General features: G+C 39.3%; 1 long non-coding RNA gene across 2 annotated transcripts in view; it reads left to right on the top strand.

The window, feature by feature from the left end:
* Positions 1-19,781, top strand: part of LOC103349472 (uncharacterized) — a 412,891-nt gene that overhangs the window by 165,437 nt on the left and 227,673 nt on the right. Inside the window, exons 6-8 of one of the 2 annotated variants that reach the window (XR_007918554.2) lie at positions 10,841-11,031; positions 15,935-15,992; positions 16,543-16,674. This is a non-coding gene — a long non-coding RNA (uncharacterized lncRNA). Of the gene's footprint in view, positions 1-10,840; positions 11,032-15,934; positions 15,993-16,542; positions 16,675-19,781 lie in introns of those variants that run through there. The other variant, XR_011381209.1, reaches the window with a different exon arrangement.

The following is a 19,781-nucleotide window of genomic DNA, read 5'->3' as shown; positions in this document are numbered from 1 at the left end:
TGTTGGCTGTGGGTTTTTCATAAATTGCTTTGATTGTTTTGAGGAATGTTCCTTCCATACCCAGTTTGCTTAGAGTTTTCATCATGAAAGGGTGTTGTATTTTATCAAATGCTTTCTCGGCGTCTATTGAGATAATCATATGGTTTTTCTTCTGCAGTCTGTTAATGTGGTGTATCACATTGATTGTTTTGCGCACATTGAACCATCCCTGCATACCAGGGATAAATCCCACTTGGTCTGGGTGGATGATCTTTCTGATGTGTTGTTGCATTCTATTGGCGAGAATTTTATTGAGGATTTTTGCATCTATGTTCATCAGGGATATTTGTCTGTAATTCTCTTTCAATGCTGCATCTTTTTCCGGCTTAGGAATTAAGGTGATGCTGGCTTCATAGAAAGAATTTGGGAGGATTCCCTCTTTTTCGATTGTTCTGAATAGTTTGAAAAGAATTGGAGTTAGTTCTTCTTTAAATGTCTGGTCCTGGGCTTTTCTTTGTTGTGAGGGCCTTTATTACTGTATCAATTTCTGTCTCAGTTATGGGTCTGTTTAGGTTTTCTGTGTCTTCCTGGTTCAATTTAGGTAGGTTGCATGTGTCCAGGAATCTATCCATTTCTGATAGATTTCCCTGTTTGCTGGCATACAAATCCTTGGAGTAATTTCTGATGATTCTTTTTATTTCTGTGGTGTTTGTTGTTACGTTTCCGTTTTCATTGCTGATTTTATTGATTTGGGAGCTTTTGCCCTATGTTTTCCTCTAAGAACTTTTTAAAAAATCTTTAAATTTTAATTTCCTTTCCTTCCTCCCTCCCTCTCGCCCTCTCTCTTCCTCCCACACTCTTTTTTTTTTTTTTTTTTTGATAGGCAGAGTGGACATTGAGAGAGAGAGAGACAGAGAGAAAGGTCTTCCTTTTGCCGTTGGTTCACCCTCCAATGGCCATCGTGGCTGGCGCGCTGTGGCCGGCACATCGCGCTGATCCGAAGGCAGGATCCAGGTGCTTCTCCTGGTCTCCCATGTGGGTGCAGGACCCAAGGACTTGGGCCATCCTCCACTGCACTCCCTGGCCACAGCAGAGAGCTGGCCTGGAAGAGGGGCAACCGGGACAGAATCCGGCACCCCAACTGGGACTAGAACCCGGTGTGCCGGCGCCGCAAGGTGGAGGATTAGCCTATTGAGCCACGGCGCCGGCCCTCCCACATTCTTTTCTTCTCCCTTTTTTTTTTTTTTAGCTTTTGAGATAACATATTTTAAAATTACATTACAGCAGAAAGGCATAATACTTTACCAAATAAGAAGTTTAACAATTAAAAAGGAAAAAAAGACCTTAGTTTAGTGGGACTATAGACAATGGATATAAGCAGTAATTGAATGGAAAAAAATGACCATTTCACCCATATTCAATAAATTTTAAGGTAATTACAGATCATTAAAACTATAGTAGTATAACATTTTAACGATTCGTTTGACAAAGTTGCAAAATAAAATTTTAGTAAACTGTATTTTCAGCAGTACTGATACACATGGGTATTTCTTATTTTTTCTCTCTCTTTTTTGTTTGTTTCTTAAATTTTAGCCCCTATATAAAAGAGAGAATATAGTATTTATCTTTCTGGGTCCAGCTTATTTCACTCAGCATTATGTCAGTTGTATCCATTTTGCTGTAAATGGTAGAATTTCATTCTTTTTTATAGCTGAATAATATTCCATTGTATATATGTAATACATTCTCTTTATCCATTCATCTGATGATAGACACCTTGGTTGGTTCCAAATTTTGGCTATTGTGAACAGGGCTGCTATGAACATGGTACTACAGATATCTCTTTGATGCATTGTGTTTAACTCTTTTGGGTATATACCCAGTAAGTGGGACTGCTGGATCATATGGCAATTCTTTTTTAAGTTTTTAAATAAATCTGCAGCCTGCTTTCCATAGTGGCTACACTAATTTACATTCCACCAATAGTGTATAAGTGTTCACCTTTCTCCATATTGTCACCAGCATTTGTTACTCTCTGTCTTTTGGATTTTAGGCATTCTGACAGAGGTGAGGTGATATCTCATAGTAGTTTTGATTTGCATTTTCCTGATGGATAGTGATGCTGAGCATTTTTTCATGTGTTTTTTGGCTATTTGTATTTCTTCTTTTGAGAATTTCCTATTGATAGATAAAAACTAAGTCCCCCCCCCCCAAATAAAAACAACTAGGACTTTCCATTTCGTTAATTGGATAATGACTCTATCTGTTCTGCTGGTGAATTTGGTGGTGTCATGTGTTTTCAAGATGTTTACTGCTAAAGCAGTATGCTCTTCAGAATGTCTTGTGAGGCTGGTCTGGTGGTAGTGAATTCTCTGTTTTTGCTTATCTGGAAAATACTTTATTTCTCCTTCACCTTTAAAGGATAGCTTCACTGGATAGACTGTTCTTCATTGGAAGATTTTTTCTTCTAAGACTTTTGATTCATTACCTTCACTCTTCTGGCCTGTAGGGTTTCTGCTGAGAAGTCTCATTTTAAGCAAATTGGTTTTTCCATTATATGTAACTTTATGCTTTTACTTACTCTCTTTAGGATTCTTTCTTTGTCTTTAACTTTTGACAATTTGACAGCAGTATGCCTTGAAGAAGACCTTTTTTGGTTGAGTCTGCTTAGAGTTCTTTGAACTTCTTGCATCCGGATGTCCATGCCTCTTCCAAGACCTGGGAAATTTTCAACCATTATTTCATTTAACAGGTTCTCAGTGACTTTTTTCTTTTTCTCTCCTTCAGGAATGCTTATAATATGAATATTTGGTCATTTAATTGTATCCCATATGTCACATAGACTTTCTTCATTCTTTTTAATTGTTTTCTCTTTATTTTTGTCTGATTGAGCTCAATCAAATTCAAAATCTTTGTCCTCAAAGTCCTCCAGTTGGTCTGTTTTGCTATTAAAGCTTTCACTTGTATTTTTTATTTCAGTGAATGAAGATTTCACCTCCAAAATTTCTATTTGGTTCTTCTTCTTTCAAATATTTTATTTATTTGAGAGTTAGAGTTACAGACAGAAAGAGGGAGAGACAGAGAGAAAGGTCTTCCATCTCTGGTTCACTCCCCAGATGGCCACAATAGCCAGAGCTGGGCCGATCTGAAGCCAGAAGCCAGAGCTTCTTCTGGGTCTCCCACATGAGTTCAGGGGTCCAAGCACTTGGGCCATCTTCTGCTGCTTTCCCAAGTCATAGCAGAGAGCTGGATTGGAAGAGGAGCAGCTGGGACTAGAACCAGCACTGATATGGGCTGTCGGCACTGCAGGCAGAGGCTTAACCTACTATGCTACAGCACTGGCTCCCTGTTTGTTTTTTCTTAAGGAATTCTATCTCCTTAGTAATATTTTCATTCATATTACTCATCGATTTCCTCATTTACTTAATCTTTATATCTGTATTGTCTTGCATCTCATCAAGTTTCCTTATAATCATTATTTTGAATTCTGTATCTGTCATTTCATAGCTTTCCTTCAGTTCAGGATAATTCTGACTGGATTCTTGAGTAATTGTGTTCTTTCGGAGGCATCACGGTACCTTGCTTCTTCATGTCACCTGTGTGTCTCTGTTGACATCTGCCCATCTGGTGTTTTCATCGTTTCTATATGGAATAGGTTTTAGTCTAAGATAGTTTATGGTTTAGCTGGAATTCAGGGTGTTGCTTGGCTTGTTGCTTTGGATTTGGTTCTAGGTGAGCTCAGGAGTGTATCTGAGTGGTCTGTTTTGTCTTAATCAGTGTCAGCTATGTCTATAAGTGGCACAGTGGACTAGTCTGCTACAGTTCTTAAGGATAGAAGTGTGATTTTGAGATGAATAGAGGTTTCCTTGGGTTTGTATCTTTGGTCCACAGAGAGTTCAAAGTTCAGTGTCAGTCTCCCTGTGGATGTGATAGCCAGGGCCTTGGTCTTGTTGCTGAGGGGGGACAAGAGTGGCTGTTCCCTTGTCCTACTGGCAGCTTGAGTGATACTGGGCTTGTGGCACAAATTGCTGTGGCTCTAGGACTGTGTGACATGGACAGACCCTTCCTCAGGTCCTGCTAGGAAAATCCAACTGCTACTGTGGCTTATATTACTAACAGCCCTGGTCCTAGAAGCACAGGATGCGAACTGGACCCTGCTCCAGTCCAACAAGGTGACTCCAAGGTAAACAGGAGATTTTACTCTGGGAGGTATGAGTACAGAGAGGTGGAATGCAGGTAGGGTCTTCCCTGTGTCCCCTGGGTGGATCCCAGTGGCACTGAGCAATTTAGAATGAATTGTTACAGTCCTGGTGTTGCAGGGTATAGTGGGGTCATTACCCAGATCCCCCAGGGTGGGAGCGGAATTTTTTATAGATGATGTTAGCTCCCAGGAGCTAAGGTGAATCTCCTTGCTCACGTAGAGTGCATGAGCATAGCTCTGGGGCTAATGCCCTAAAGCTCCCACTGTTGCAGGATGCACAAGATCTGTCCCTTGCCCCACACATTGCCTGACTCCAACTATGATGCCGGTAGGGGAACAGAGGCACACTGTGTGACTTTCCACTGCAGAGCATGGTGCTCTGCCGGAGTGAAGAAGCGGAAGGAAACAAATTGGCTTTCCTACTCCAAGTTCAGCAATTGCTCAGAGCCCAGTCAGCTCTCCAAGCTGAAGTAGAAGTGGGTGATTGTGGAATTCCCTCTCAGCTAAAAGTGCTAGTTTTATTTCCTCTTACCTTGGCGTGGTAAGGTGACAGGTCACAGCTGGCAGCTGGCTGTGCTGCCTGACTGGTTGCAGCAGTGTCTCTGTCTTCTGTCTTCTCTCCTCTTGTCCCACAGGGTCGTTTTTTTTTTTTTTTTTCCCATTTCTTCACTGAAAATTTCCATCAGTCAGACCCATGGAAATGTAGTCCTTCCTTTATTCTTTTTATATCCCAGAGAAGCTTATGTTAGTGTGGCTACATCCTATTCATCCATCTTGGATTTCTGCATATATATCTCTTCTAAGAATTTTAAGTTTTAGGTGTTGCATTCAGATCTTTGATCCATTTTGAGTTAATTGTTGTATATGGTGTTAGATAAGGATCCAACTTTACTTTTTGCATGCAAATATCCAATTTTCCCATTATCATTTATTGAAAAGATTAACATTTAAAAAAAAAGAGATGATAATCATGTGGGCTTTTTCCTTCATTCTGTCGATGTGATATATTCATTGATTTTTGTAAAATGATAAAGCCTTTTTATAGTCTAAGAATAAATCCCACCTGGTCATGGTGTATAATCCTTTTAATACAATGCTGGGTTTGGTTTTCTAGCACTCTGTTGAAGATTTCTGGATCCATGTTTATGAAACTGTCTCATATAAATTTTTATTCTTATTTGTAGAACATAGCTTTTTTTAAAGAAAGATTTATTTATTTGAAAGTCAGAATTATAGAGAGGCACACACACACACACACACACAGAGAGAGAGAGAGAGAGAGAGAGAGAGAGAGGACTTCCATCTGCTGATTCACTCCCCACATGGCTGCAATGGCCAGAGCTGTGCCAATCTGAAGCCAGGAGACTGGAGTGTCTTTTGGGTCTCCCATGTGGGTGCAGGAGCCCAAGGACTTGGGCCATCTTCCACTGCTTTCCCAGGCCATAGCAGGGAGCTAGATCAGAAGTGGAGCAGCTGGGCCGGCGCCGTGGCTCACTAGGTTAATCCTCTGCCTAGCGGCGCCGGCACACCGGGTTCTAGTCCCGGTCGGGGCGCCGGATTCTGTCCCGGTTGCCCCTCTTCCAGGCCAGCCCTCTGCTGTGGCCAGGGAGTGCAGTGGAGGATGGCCCAGGTGCTTGGGCCCTGCACCCCATGGGAGACCAGAAAAAGCACCTGGCTCCTGGCTCCTGCCATCGGATCGGCGCGGTGCACCGGCCGCAGCGCGCCGGCCGCGGCAGCCATTGGAGGGTGAACCAACGGCAAAGGAAGACCTTTCTCTCTGTCTCTCTCTCACTGTCCACTCTGCCTAAAAAAAAAAAAAAAAAAAAAAAAGAAGTGGAGCAGCTGGTACTTGAACTGGCACCTATATGGAATGCCGATATTGCAGGCAGTGGCTTTACCCGGTATACCACAACTCCAGCACCAGAACATAGCTTTTTATGCAGTATATGCTCAATAGATTTTTGTGTTTTTCTGTGGTGTCAGTGGCTTTGACAGCCTTGACATATATGAATTAGTAAGTTACTATGCTAGCAAGAGAGCCTAAGGTCTCAGTTATCAAGACCATCTTATAACAGAGGCACACATTGCCTACACCAGAAGCAGGAGGACCCACATTTCATGTTTAATACTGAGAGCATCAGGATCCAAGATGCCATGCAGGGTAAAAGATAGTGGGAACAAACAGAATTTGGATGTAACTGTGCCCTATCCAGCGAGCAAATCATTTAGCTCCCGTACTACAAGTGGAATGCCTCTAAGCATGTGCAGCACATTGCTGCTGGTTGCCAGTTCTTGTATCTGTCTGATAAGCTTCCATTTCACCTAGAAAAAAAACCAATGCAGATCCTTATATCACATCATACAGTGAAATGAATTTCAGATGGGTTACTCATTAAAATTGAAAAAGATACAATCATGGTAGTCTAGTAGAAACTCTGTTTGAATTATAATCTTGAGAATGGGGAAAGTCTTCTTTATGATAATGCCAAAAATAGAAAGTAGAAAGGAAAAATTGGCTATAATCAAATAAATAAAAATGAACAATGCCTGTTCCCCCCCAAAATTATATTAGTAAAATCAAAAATCAAAAGATGAAATAGGAAAATATTTGTAACATGTGGCAGATAAAGAGATAAAATCACCAGTACAGAAGAAATACAAAGACCAAGAAGGATATGAAAAATTACAGTCTAGTTTTACAGTCAAGAGGTTCAAATGGAAATAAAGACTGAGACTTTCTACCAATTAAAAATAAAGAAACTATTCTAGTATTGATGAGATTTTGGAAAGACACATATCGTATTGGTGGGGATATAAATTGGTACCACTGTTATGGAGGCTTTCATTTTTTCTGCTGCTATAACAGAATATCACAAATTAGATAAATTATAAACAGTAAGAGTTTATTTGGGTCATGATCCTGGAGTGCAGGAAGTCCAAGATGGAGGGTAAGGGTCTTCTTGTAGCATTAGAGGGTAGAAGGATGAGCGAGGACATGCAAGACAGAGAACTTATCCTTTTATCAGGAGCCCAGTCCTGAAATAACTAAACCACAGCCACAATAACAGCACTGATCTCCATTCATGATGGCAGACCTAGTCACCTCTGAAAGGTTCTACCTTTTAATATCATCACAACAGCAATAAAATTCTAACATGAGTATTGGAAAGACATGTAAACTATAAAAGAGACAAAACTGAAAATATATGTTAAAAATTTTCTAGATCTTATTTATATGATCCTTTTAACACTTAGTCCTATCAATATGATCACTTTATAGTATCTGGTAATAATAACAGGTAGAATTAAAAAGGAGAGAATGTTCCAACATGGGAAGCAGTCCACTCAGCAGACTCATAGAATGACAATCATTTTAAATAGCACTCTGACCTCATAATCAGCCTTTAAGGCATCTGGTCTGGCTGAAAAGCCCATGAGATCATTTCAGGCATGGAAAGCCAAGACATACTGGCAAAAAATGTTCCACATGAAGGATCTCTGTGACTGAGACACTAGTGGAAAGAAGTGGCCATCAAAGAAGGTTATACTTTTCTCTGAAGGGAGGAGAGAACTTCCACTTTGCTTATGGCCTTTTCTATACACTGATGGGTATTGTGAATTCAGAAGGCTTCCATAGCCATGGCAGCTCATGTCAAGAGCCTTGGGTGATCCCTGGCATCATACATAAGAATGTTACTTGTTAAATTAAGAACAGGAGTCATTGTGCACTTACTCCACATTCAGCACTTCTTTTCCTCAATTGGTAGAAAGTCACAGTCTTTATTTCCATTTGAACCTCTTGACTGTAAAACTAGACTGTAATTGTATTATGAAAATTAACTGTAAAACTTGTTCTCAGTTTTTTTTTTGTATGAGTATAGAGTTGGTAATCTGTGTATAAAGTTAATTGAAAATGAATCCTAATGGAGAATGGGACTGGAATGGGAGAGGGATGAGGAGATGAGGTGAGAATGGAGATGGGAGGGTGGGTAAGGTGGGAAGAATCACTATATTTCTAAAGTTGTACTTATGAAATTTGTACTGATTACATAAAATATTTCTCCAGGGAAAACATCACCCAACAATGCATTTCTCAGAGCATGTCTTCATCTTTAAGTGATAGATGATTGTAAATTATTTTATCTTCATATAATGGGATGTTATATAATCATTAAAATCACATTATAGTTAAATATTATTGGAAGTGGCTGTCACTGGAATTACTACTGCTGTTCTAAATTTATGTGGTAGGGATTGAATCTGCTGTGGTCAATGCTAATTTCAGTCTCATATCATCTTGTATATCTCAAGGTTAACAATCTGATAATGTATACTTTCCTTTTTCCTAGAACTTTTCACTGATACCATCACTGAAGTTTATATAAAAATTTATGCATGCTGGTATTTTCCTGATCTTTCCCTCTTTCTGTGTTCTCCTCATAGAAACTGACCTCTACATATTGTCATCTCCTATGCTCAGTTCTTGAACCTACTTATTTATTTTTCTGTTTATACTTAAACTATCTGGTAATCTCTTCTAGTTTATGACTCTCACCATCTTTATTCTGATCACTCCCACACTTCTTTGTTTGTACCTGCAACCTGCTCAAGTACTTACCTTCCTGCCCCAGAGCCACTGCCTTGAATGCTCTTCTACTGTCCATGTGGTTCACTCCCTCCCCTACTTCAGGTCTTTACTCTAAAGCCACCCCTTTTGTTGAGGACATCTCTGATCATGATTTCCCCCTTCCTTCTTTGTGTCACTACTTTTCCCCCTTCTGTCCTTTCTTTTCCTCCACGTCACTTAACACCATTACATATGCATTGTTTTTATTGTCTGTTTCCTCTAATAAGAATAAAAGCACCACAAGGACAGAGATTTTTCTTCTTTTGCTCACTGCTTTATTCCAGATACTGGGTATGGTGCTTGACACATAGTGGATACGAAATAGATGTTTGTTGTTGAATGAATCTATGGATGCTGTGTCTGAGAACACACCAAGGTGTTCAGTGTTAAGATGATGAATAAAGTTCAGAGTCTTTTGGAAGCTTTTGAGTGTTCATGGGGTGAATGATTTCTGCAATCTTATAAGTTGCCCAGATAACAAGAGAAAGGTAAGATGAGACCTCTGAGGCTCAATTAGGATGATGGATGTTCTTTCACTCTCTCTGATTGTTTTCCTGTCACATGACATGGAAGTAACTTGTTATGATGATGGAGGGAAGGCTGCTAAAACTGGAAGAAGATGGTGAGATATTACAATGGGAAGTGGTTCAAACTATCCCCCTTAGAGCTACATGGAGACTGTAATGGGGCAAGACATTATCTCATCATTTAAATCTCCTAAGGCTATGTGTAGTATATTGCCAATGTGTATCTTATTTATATTACCCTTTACTTCAAGGTTGTTCTACAGAGTTTCTGATTCTGGAAGGAAATATAAATTGACAGGGGAAATATATTCAACATATATTGAATTTTAAAAGACTATAAATACAATAAAGATAATAATCTTGTTTAGTTAAGAAAAAATCAATGTTTTCTATTAATTTATCTGTCTAAAGCTTTGTCTGCCAAGATAATGTAATGGAATACACACACACACACACACATACACACACACAATAAGGTACTAACAGTGATTATCTCTGAATACTTGGACTGTGCTTTTGTTTTTTTCCTTTTGCTTACCTATATCTCTAATTCCTAATTTTACCTTTCTCTTACTAAAGACATATTGTAGACATGGTTGTGGAATTGTTAGATGATCTGAGAGCATGGGTATTGCAATGAAAATGGAGTCTCAATGTCAGACATGACTTCTAGGTTATAAGGGCAACTTTTTCAATATCTTCTCCAGTTGGCTTTCTGCTATATATCTCTAGTGGCGGAGATAGTACATTGTATATATCTGCCTACGACTTCCACACAATGGGAGTTCCACCCTTTGGAGTCATCAATTCTGGATTTTTATACAAGCCTCCTAGTTGGTCTTCCTACTTCATTTTGCCACTCTGTAATCTATCCTCAACAATATAGTCCTCAAAATAACAAAAATTACATTATGTCATTCTTCTGCTGAAAACCCACTTTCCAACTCCTGAGAAAAGTCAAGAACTTTTCATGACTTACAAAGCCCTATGTGATGTAATCCATCTTCTACATGTAAACAATTACTTATGTTTTCAACATTATTCTCATTTTAGTTTTCTCTTTTGAGATGGATACTGTATTCTTGGGATTACTAAGCATTACACTGTAGAATTTAGTGTTCCCTTTCTTGTTCTGAGTACTTTTTAAAATTAAATACAAAGTTTGATGACTTGTCAAGAGTACAAAGAAAGGAAGATCATGCAGTAGTTTTTAGGTACACATTGTTCATGCCTATGGAATTTTCCAATTTTGATACACACATGTGCTACACATGCACATACTTACATAAATACAGTTTCAGATTTAGTGTTTTGTAAAGGTAAAAGAAGAGAAAGAATGAAAGCACAAAGAGGATTTGATACTAGGGACTGAACCTCTGGAAAAAAGAATCAGGACTCTGTTGGTATTAGAAGTCTCCTCAATATAATTAAAACACATTCTTCCTTTATGAATTTGAATAGCTGTAGTATATCTTCACTTTAATAAAATTAAGTTGTCTTCTGTAGGAGAAACACTATGATATGAACTGCTGAAGATGGAAAGTAAATGATAGAAGAGGAATTGAAATGTCGACTTGTCATTCTCATGCAACACATTGTCCACTTAGAGGTTGTTTGAAACAGACAGCATAAACCATTCTGGGAACAAATCCCATGCACCATAAAATGAACCATAGCTCTATGGTCTCAGAGGATTGGTAAGTTAAGGGGTTATGAGAGTACATTGGTATTGACATTCCATTCAGTGAATATTTTCTGAATACCTCCTCTCTGCCAATGACTTTGTTGAATTCAATGGAAATAAATATAAAAAGGAACCACTGACCTTACTCTTGGTATCTTTGGCTCAGTAACACTCAAAATCAAGCAGTTGTAGGAGTTTTTTAAATTTAATTTAAAACTATTTATTATTTATTTTCACTTTATTTGAAAGGCAGATAAACACAGATAGATAGACAGGATCTTCCATTCCCTGGTTCATTTCCCAAATTCCCACAATAGCAAGGTCTGGGACAGATCAAAGCCAGGAGCCTGGAACTCAATACAGGTCTCCCTTCTGGGTGTTAGGGACCCACATACTTCAGTACCCAAGTATATCATATGTCCACCAGGATGTGCATTAGCAGGAAGCTGGACTGGAAGTGGAGCAGCTGATACTTGAGCCAGAAACTGTGATATGGGATGTGGGCATCCCAATTGGTGATTTTAACTGCTTTGTCAAATGCCTAATCCTAAATGAGTTTTTAAAGACTTACATAAGTGTTCATGATGACATTAAACTAAAGAATAGCATGCAGAATTACACAGTCCATATAAATTCAACTATGTAAAAAATCCATAAAGAGCATAGGATAAAATATTCTGAAATATTAAAAAGAAAAAAGTCAATGATATTAGGGTAGAATTATTGTGATTCCCCCTTGCTTCTCTCTTTGTTCTTGCCAAATTTTAATAATGAAATGCATCATCATGTTTTATCATTAAGCAAAATAGAGCAGAATAGGTACATATAGCCTAGCAGTTAAGATGCCCATGTCCTACACTGGAGTACCTGGGTTTGGTTTCTAGCTCTAGCTCCTGACTCCAGTCTCCTCCCAGTACAGACCCTAGGAGGCAATTATGATGACTCAAATAATTGGGTTCCTACCTCCCATGTGGGAAATCAGGATTGCATTAACAGCTCCTGGCTTCTGCCCTGGCCCAATTCTGATGTTGTGGTCATTTGAGGAACAATTCAATGGGTGGGAGCTCTGTCTCTTTAGATCTTAAATAAATAAAAAGGTTAAAAACAGCTAATACCACTCTTTTTACTGATATTCTCATTTTACAGGATAATAGACTTTATCCTAAATCATGAAGTCATCTCTTACCATTTATTCTTAAAAAAAAAAAAAGAGTTTATTTATTTGAAAGGCAGAGCAACAGAGGGAGGAGATCTTCTATCTGTTGATTTCCTCCCCAGATGATCACAATGACTAGTCTGGGCAAGGCCAAGTCAGGAGTCTAGAACTGCATCTGAGGTTCCCACATGGGTGATACGGTCCAAACTATTTGGGCCATTCTCTGCTGCTTTCCTAGGCATGTTAGCAGGGAGCTGGATCAGAGAAGAGGAGCAGCTGGGATTCACTGTTGCACATATGAAATGCTTCCATTGCAGGTGATGGCTTAACCCACTGTGCCACAGTCACGGCCTCAATATTTATCCTTTTTTTTTTCCTTTTTAAACTTTTATTTAGTAAATATAAATTTCCAAAGTACAGTTTATGGATTACAATGGCTTTTGCCCCCCCCATAACTTCCCTCCCACTCGCACCCCTCCCATCTCCCGCTCCCTCTCCCATTCCATTCACATCAAGATTCATTTCAATTATCTTTATATACAGAAGATCGATTTAGTATATATTAAGTAAAGATTTCATCAGTTTGCACCCACACAGAACATACAGTGTAAAATACTGTTTCAGTACTAGTTATAGCATTACTTCACATTGGACAACACATTAAGGACAGAGATCCCACATGAGGAGTAAGTACACAGTGACTCCTGTTTCAACCTTTATCCTTGTGGACCATCATAGTGTTTGACCACACTATCTTTCTTAACACATTCTTGACTTCCATGGATTTGACTTCTCCTAGTTCACTTTCACATCTTGCATATCTTTCTTCCTCATACCTTCTAACTTTATGATTCTTAGTTTTCTTCCTTACCCTTTCCTCTCGGGAACTATAGGCTTCAAAAAGTTCATGGAAAATATACATTATCTCTTAATTCAATATTTCCATGAACTTCTTGAAGCCTTCTCATACTGTTTGTAATTTTAGTAGCGTATCCAATTCCTGAATCATACCCTTGAGTTGTGGCTTCTTTAAGGAGTATCGGGAGCTGAGGAGCTCCTTTTTAACACATACGGGCTCTGGCCTTTCCTATCAGAGTATTTTCAAAGGTAACAGGAAGCAGTGGGGCAAAGTGAAGAGAAGAGCCTGGTTTTAAATCTTCTGAGCCTCGTTTCCTTATCTGAAATATTGCATCTAGGATTAAGATGAAACTTAAAGAGTTAAAATATGGAAAGTACCCAGCATGGTGCCCACATGCAACAGCTGCTCCAGGAATGTTCTGGTCCTTCTTCCCCACTTCCTCCATTTCTACCATCTGTCTGAGTACAAGAATGACGAACTTCAGGGCATATTGTCTGTGGTTCTTATTATATACATCTATTAAAGATCCAGTTAATCTATTTTGGTTGCCATCAAAGCAAATGATTGCCATCAAAATGTCTATTTATGCCAACAGAATGGGAGTACTTTATTGATCCGCCAATTACTAGTGTTCTACTATTTTGGTCTAGTCTCAGCTTTTTGGAGTTTCTTCTGCTGTTAGCAGAATGTCAGTGAATAAACAAATAAAATCGTTGTGTGGGATTAAAACTGAAGCAAATGAGATTATTGAAATTACTTAGCCCAATTTTTATGGTTTTTCTAATGCCTGTGTTAGCTGTTTGCTACCACTGATAGAGTTCAAGGTAGTAGAGTCCTGGACTCTCTGTACCCCAACAGTATATGCTAGTGTTACTGAAATAACCACAGTTCATCTTGCCAGAGGATACTTTTCTCTTTCCACCTTGATGAGCCTTGGTGTTAAAGCAGGAGGCAATATGGTATCATAGGTGAGAATTTTAGCCTTAGATTTGCATGCAGACTCCAGAGTGGGAAATAATTCCTACTTTATAAAGCTAGTGCGAGGATTATATCAGTTAACATCCATGAGACCATTTTTAAAAGCACTAGGAAGGTAAGTCATTATTAGTTCTTAGGTTGAGACACAAATCATCTAGAAATGTCTGTCTCTAGCCCTTTTTTGATGTAAATATTTATTTTGTTGTCTACCACATTTGCTCTTTCAGTGATAACAAAAAATGAAAAGGAGATAAATATTTTTTAAAAATTAGCAGCCAAAGAGCCAGAGCTAGTGTACGGCTTACAGTGGGTGCTCAATTAATGTTTGTTGGAGGAGTAATGAACGAAATGAATCTGTCCCTCTCTTGCAATAGGGATGTAGTTATTGTGGCTTTTTAACAGAGGCAAAATTCACTGGCCATTCTTGTAGATGATTTGTGAAGCTGTGATCAACAAGGGCTACAGCTCTGAACACTGTGTGCATTAAATGCTGTTAGGTTGGAGGTTGGCTTTTAACTATTAGTGCCAACCAATCTGTATTTTTAAATTAATAAAGTCTAACATTTGTTGAGTACTTCATTTGTTGAGTACTCTTTCATTTCAGCATCTTCTGAATGGAGTTGTTCTAATTCTATATTATAAATGAAGAAATAAAATTCAAAGAAATTAAGCAACTTGTTTAAAGTAACGAAAAGAATGAGAAGCAGAATCTTGCTGTGAACTCAGGTCATTTGGGCTCAAGTCCAGGGCACCATGACCTAGGACTCCCTCTGCCATGTCTGCTGCTAATATGGTACTTGAGTGTTTTGCTTCTGAGTTTCCCCAAGGCCTAGGATGAGACACTGGGAGGCAATTTGGTTTTGGAGGTGCGGAGGGGGAAGCTGGCTGTTCTACAATTGCTTGCTGAGCCATCTGCTCTCTCTTCCTCTTCAGAAATGAGGCATTTGTTACTGTGGGCTGCTTTTGCTGAATATTTGGATTATGTCACTTTCTCTGTATGTCACATGTGGGGCATTTGGTGACATGCAGCCCAGCCTACATTGGTTTCCTTACGTAGTGCAATAGGTACACGCAGATTTGCTTTCATTTCAATGTTGAACAATTTCAATGCCATTTAGTAAGAGTCACATGTCTACAACAATAGAAGCCTTCACATTTCAGCTTCCCTTTTTGTATAATGCTAATTGGAATCGGGAAAAAAATCACAAATATACATGTATACGTGCATATACAACAAAAAGAAATCAGAGGAACCTATTGATTAAGTTGGACACTGGTCAGCCATGTCACTTAATTTTGTCTCAGCAGCAATAATTTTTTGTGCAGGTTTGTCTATTATTTTACAATTTAGTATCCAAACCTATTCAATTTATAAGTGAACTAGTGGTTGAAAGGCTATGTGTGGGTTGAAGAATATTTTTTATCATGGTGGGAAGATTTGGTAAAATGATCAGGAATAATCAGTATTGGGTTTGTGCTGCTGCTAATTTGCTTTATGATCTTGGGGAAGTAATTTCACCTCTCTAGGCCATCCATGAAATGGTTAGTACAAGAGATATCTGATAATTCTAGCTCAAGGGCTCTATGATTAATTGATTTTGTGATTTATAGAAATTAGAGATGGCATGTATGGAACATATTTTCTGGAAGTAGGGAAATAGCTCCAAACATTGTTTTTCTCTCTGTGAGCAAAAAGGAGAATTATAGAATTGTCAGGTTATTCAGATATCTCCAAGCATGAATACAGCAAGGAGCTTATTATTTAGAAATAGTTTACATGAGGCAATATTTTTGCAAATAAAAGATGGATAATTCCATTTCTGAGAATGTGTTTGGTAGCTTCATGATTTATTAGGGTATTTAGAATCCTCCCAAACTTAATGGTAGCTTACCTTTTTACTAATTAATTTCTTCCTTCTTCAGTTACACAGTGAGGACTCAGTAAATGCCAACCACTGTGCTGGATGCTGGGAGTTCAAGGGTAAGTTGAATTCATTATCTGATCTTGAGAGATTCCCAGTCTGAGGAAGAAGGCAAGTCTGTAAACAGAGTACACATGTAATAACAAAAATAATGTACAAAATGACACAGCTGGCAAGGAGAAGGGAGGGAGTAACCTGCTGGGAAAGGCAGATGAAGGAAAGGTGATACAGAGTAGGTCTTAGAGGATGAGAAAATTATTTCTAGGTGGAAGCAGGATTGAGGAAAAGGCATGGAAGGACACATTAAGCAGGTGAGAAGACACAGAGGTGTGAAATGCATGGAATATTCAGCAATAACAAGTAGTGTAGTGTAGTTGGATATAGTTTAGAGCCCAATTCTGAAGAACCTTGATGCCAGTATAAAGAATTTGTATTTCATCCTGTTTCTATCAAAGGGCTGTAAGCAGTAGAGTGACATGAATGGCTTTAGGTCTACTAGTTTATTAGACAAGATGTTGGCATGTTCATTGAAAAAGTCTGAGCCAACTGAATGTCAACCTAGAAGCTTACTTTAGTCACTGCATTTATTTTTTAATGTTCTTCCTTTAGGAGAACTGCCTGGTTGTTTATCATACACTACTTCCATCAAGTGTATGGGGATTGCCTTATTTGTGCTGTTAGTCTGATGTGGCTGGGCAAGAAGGAGGAATTTTCTTTCAACCAAAGCAGTGGGAATAAGGGAAAAAGGTGAGAAGAAGGATTCAAAGGGGAGGCAGATCGTGGAGGAACAGTACCCTGTGCCAAACAGGCAGATGGGGTCCTGTGTATAGTATGTTAAGGAGTAATGATTATTTTCACAGTGGGTGATACTTTTAATAAAGTTCATCTAAAAGTCCCAAAGGTACAGTTCACTGGTCGGTAATAGGCCTTGGAATAGGGTATCCGTTCTCAGTATTTTCAAAAATATTGAAAGGACTTCCTCACCATCTCATCATTAGTCAAATCCAGAGCAGTTGTGTAGACCTTCTGAGTTGTGATCTTTTCATATAAAGATCCCCCATACCCATTACACAGTGAAAGTTTAAACATTCATTGTTCTACCTGCCTGGTGAGGAGAGAAGCATAGAAATCAAGATAGGATGGAATTTAAAATCTTGAGTGGAGTCTTCTAAGGATGGAATGCCATTGGAGAGTCATGTTACTTACAAAGCCCTGCTGATGAAGTGTTTGGAACTGTCCCTGTTTGTCCTGTTATTCCATCCTTTGAATCTATGATACTGAATCAGTAAATTACTTTTTCCTGCATGCCTAAGATGCCAAAAGTTGGTTTCTGAGCTTTTAACAAGAGTCCCAACTATTGGAGAAATTGGTACCAGAAGACTTCTTGGTCTGAAAAATCTTTCTTATAATTTCCGGTATCTAGTATCCAAATCCTACTCTTTTAAAAATCACTTTTGTAAGAACACCTAATAATGGTATAAATTCAACAGAAGTTTTAAGTCAGCAACACATAAGTTAATCTCTTATGTTTTTTGTTTTGTTTTGGTAAGTTTTTTTCCCCACGCTACTCAAAGAAAGGAACTGACTTTCTTCCCTTCTTTTTCCTTTCCTTTCTCTCCATTCCCTTCTCTTCCTTTCATATAACCAGAACTTAGAGAGTCTCATGGTTGGAATCAAGAAGAGAATTATGGCTGAGAAGCCAGCTAGAGATGCTAGGGTCTTTGGGTTTTGGATGAAGAAGGTCAAGTTTGAATAGGTGGTCAAGGCTGATGAGGCGTCTGCGGCCTATGAGGCCTACAGGCTAGGGGTCAGGATAATGATTTAGAAGGAGGCCAGTTTGGAAGGGCCATAGCATGGAACTCATTAGGGCTGAGGAAGGACCAAGAGTGCTATTGAGGTTGATAAGGTCAGGTTCTCACTTCCAGGGTTTGGAAGATTGATTAAATACAATTAAATAAGGAAATAATTATACTGATGAAAAAGGGAGTCATATTTCTCACTGTTAGAGAAAGAAGCCACAAATATTTAAGATACATTGAACCCTTTGGTGTTGGACTGGAAATGGAAGTATTGTGTTTCTTTTTTTTTTAATATTTATTTATTTGAAAGACAGAGTTACAGAGAGAGATAGAGACAGAGAGAGAAGTCTTCTATCTGCTGGTTCACTCCCCAGATGGCCGCAACGGCCAGAGCTGTGCCGATCCGAAACGGGGAACCAGGAGCCTCCTATTGGTCTCCCACACGGGTGCAGGGGCCCAAGGACTAGGGCTGTCTTCTACTGCTTTCCCAGGCCATAGAGGAGAGCTGGATCAGAAGAGGAGCAGCTGGGACTAGAACCAGCACCCATATGGAATACCAGCACTTCAGGCCAGAGCGTTAACCCACTGTGCCACAGTGCTGGCCCCAGAAGTATTGTGTTTTTATGGCATGTGTATGTCCATGCCTACATATGAACACACACACAGTTGGGTATAGACAGATGACTGATTCTAAAGAAGTGGCTTATCATAGGATTTAATCCCATGTGCATTTTTTTATATTTTTGGATAAAGTTTTTCATATCCTTAAGTTACAAAGATATTCTCATACTTTATTCCGTTAACTTTAAAGTTTTAAGTTATATGGAAATGTCTTTAATTTATCTTAAGTTTATCTTTGTATATGTTGGAAGGCCTGGGGTCCAGCTTTCTTCCTATCCATTTAGTGAGCCAATGTTTCTAATATAGTCTGGGCAATTATTTTCCCCTTGTTTTATGGTACATCTTTATCATATACCATATTTACATGGGTTTATATCTGAGCTTTCCATTTGACCTATTTGATCTTCCCTGGTATCATGCTGTTTTCCCAGGCACGTTGTCAGGGAGGTGAATTGGAGGTAGAACAGCACTCTAGCCAGTGCCCCTATATAGGATGCAGGCTGTGGTTTGATCTACTGGGCTACAATGCCAGCCCCTAATTCTTTTTTTTTAAAGATTTATTTATTTTTATTTGAATTTCAGTGTTACACAGAGAGAGGAGAGGCAGAGAGAGAGAGGTCTTCCATCTGATGGTTCATTCCCCAGTTGACTGCTACGGCTGGAGCTGTGCCAATCTGGAGCCAGGAGCCAGGAGCTTCCTCTGGGTCTCCCAAGTGGGTGCAGGGGCCCAAGCAGTTGGCCAAGATTTATTTATTTATTTGAAAGGCAGAGTTACAGGGAGGCAGAAGCAGAGAGAGAGAGGTCTTCCATCTGCTGGTTAACTCTCCAGATGGCCACAACAGCCAGAGCTGCACTGATCTGAAGATAGGATCCAGGAGCTTCCTCTGGGTCTCCCACATGGGTGCAGGGGCCCAAGGATTTGGGCCATCTTCCACTGCTTTCCCTGGCCATAGCAGGGAGCTGGATTGGAAGTGGAGCAGCCAGGACTCAAACCAGTGCCCATATGGGATGCCAGCACTGTAGGCTATGGCTTTACCTGCTACACTACAGCTCTGGCCCCAATCTCTACCTTTCAATTTACAGTTATGTAATTTCTTACAAGGTAGAATTTACACCTTTTTGCTGTTTACTGTATGATTTAAGTCATTTTGTTTCATTATCTTTAAGAATTATTTTGTTTATTTGAAAGACAGGGTTACAGAGAGAAGTAGAGCCAGAGAAAGAGGTCATCCATCCAATGGTTCACTCCCCAAATGACCACATCGGTTAGAGCTGAGCTGATCCAAAGCCAGGAGCCAGGAGCTTTTTCCAGGTTTCCCACATGGGGACAGGAACCCAAGGGCTTGGGCCATCCTCTACTGCTTTCCCAGGCCATAGCAGAGAGCTGGATCGGAAGTGGAGCGGCCAGGACATGAGCCAGCGCCCATA

Source organism: Oryctolagus cuniculus, chromosome 1 (assembly GCF_964237555.1).
Source record: "Oryctolagus cuniculus chromosome 1, mOryCun1.1, whole genome shotgun sequence".
Taxonomy (NCBI): domain Eukaryota; kingdom Metazoa; phylum Chordata; class Mammalia; order Lagomorpha; family Leporidae; genus Oryctolagus; species Oryctolagus cuniculus.
The sequence above is the reverse complement of the archived record's forward strand: the minus strand, read 5'-3'. Positions and strand labels throughout refer to the sequence as shown.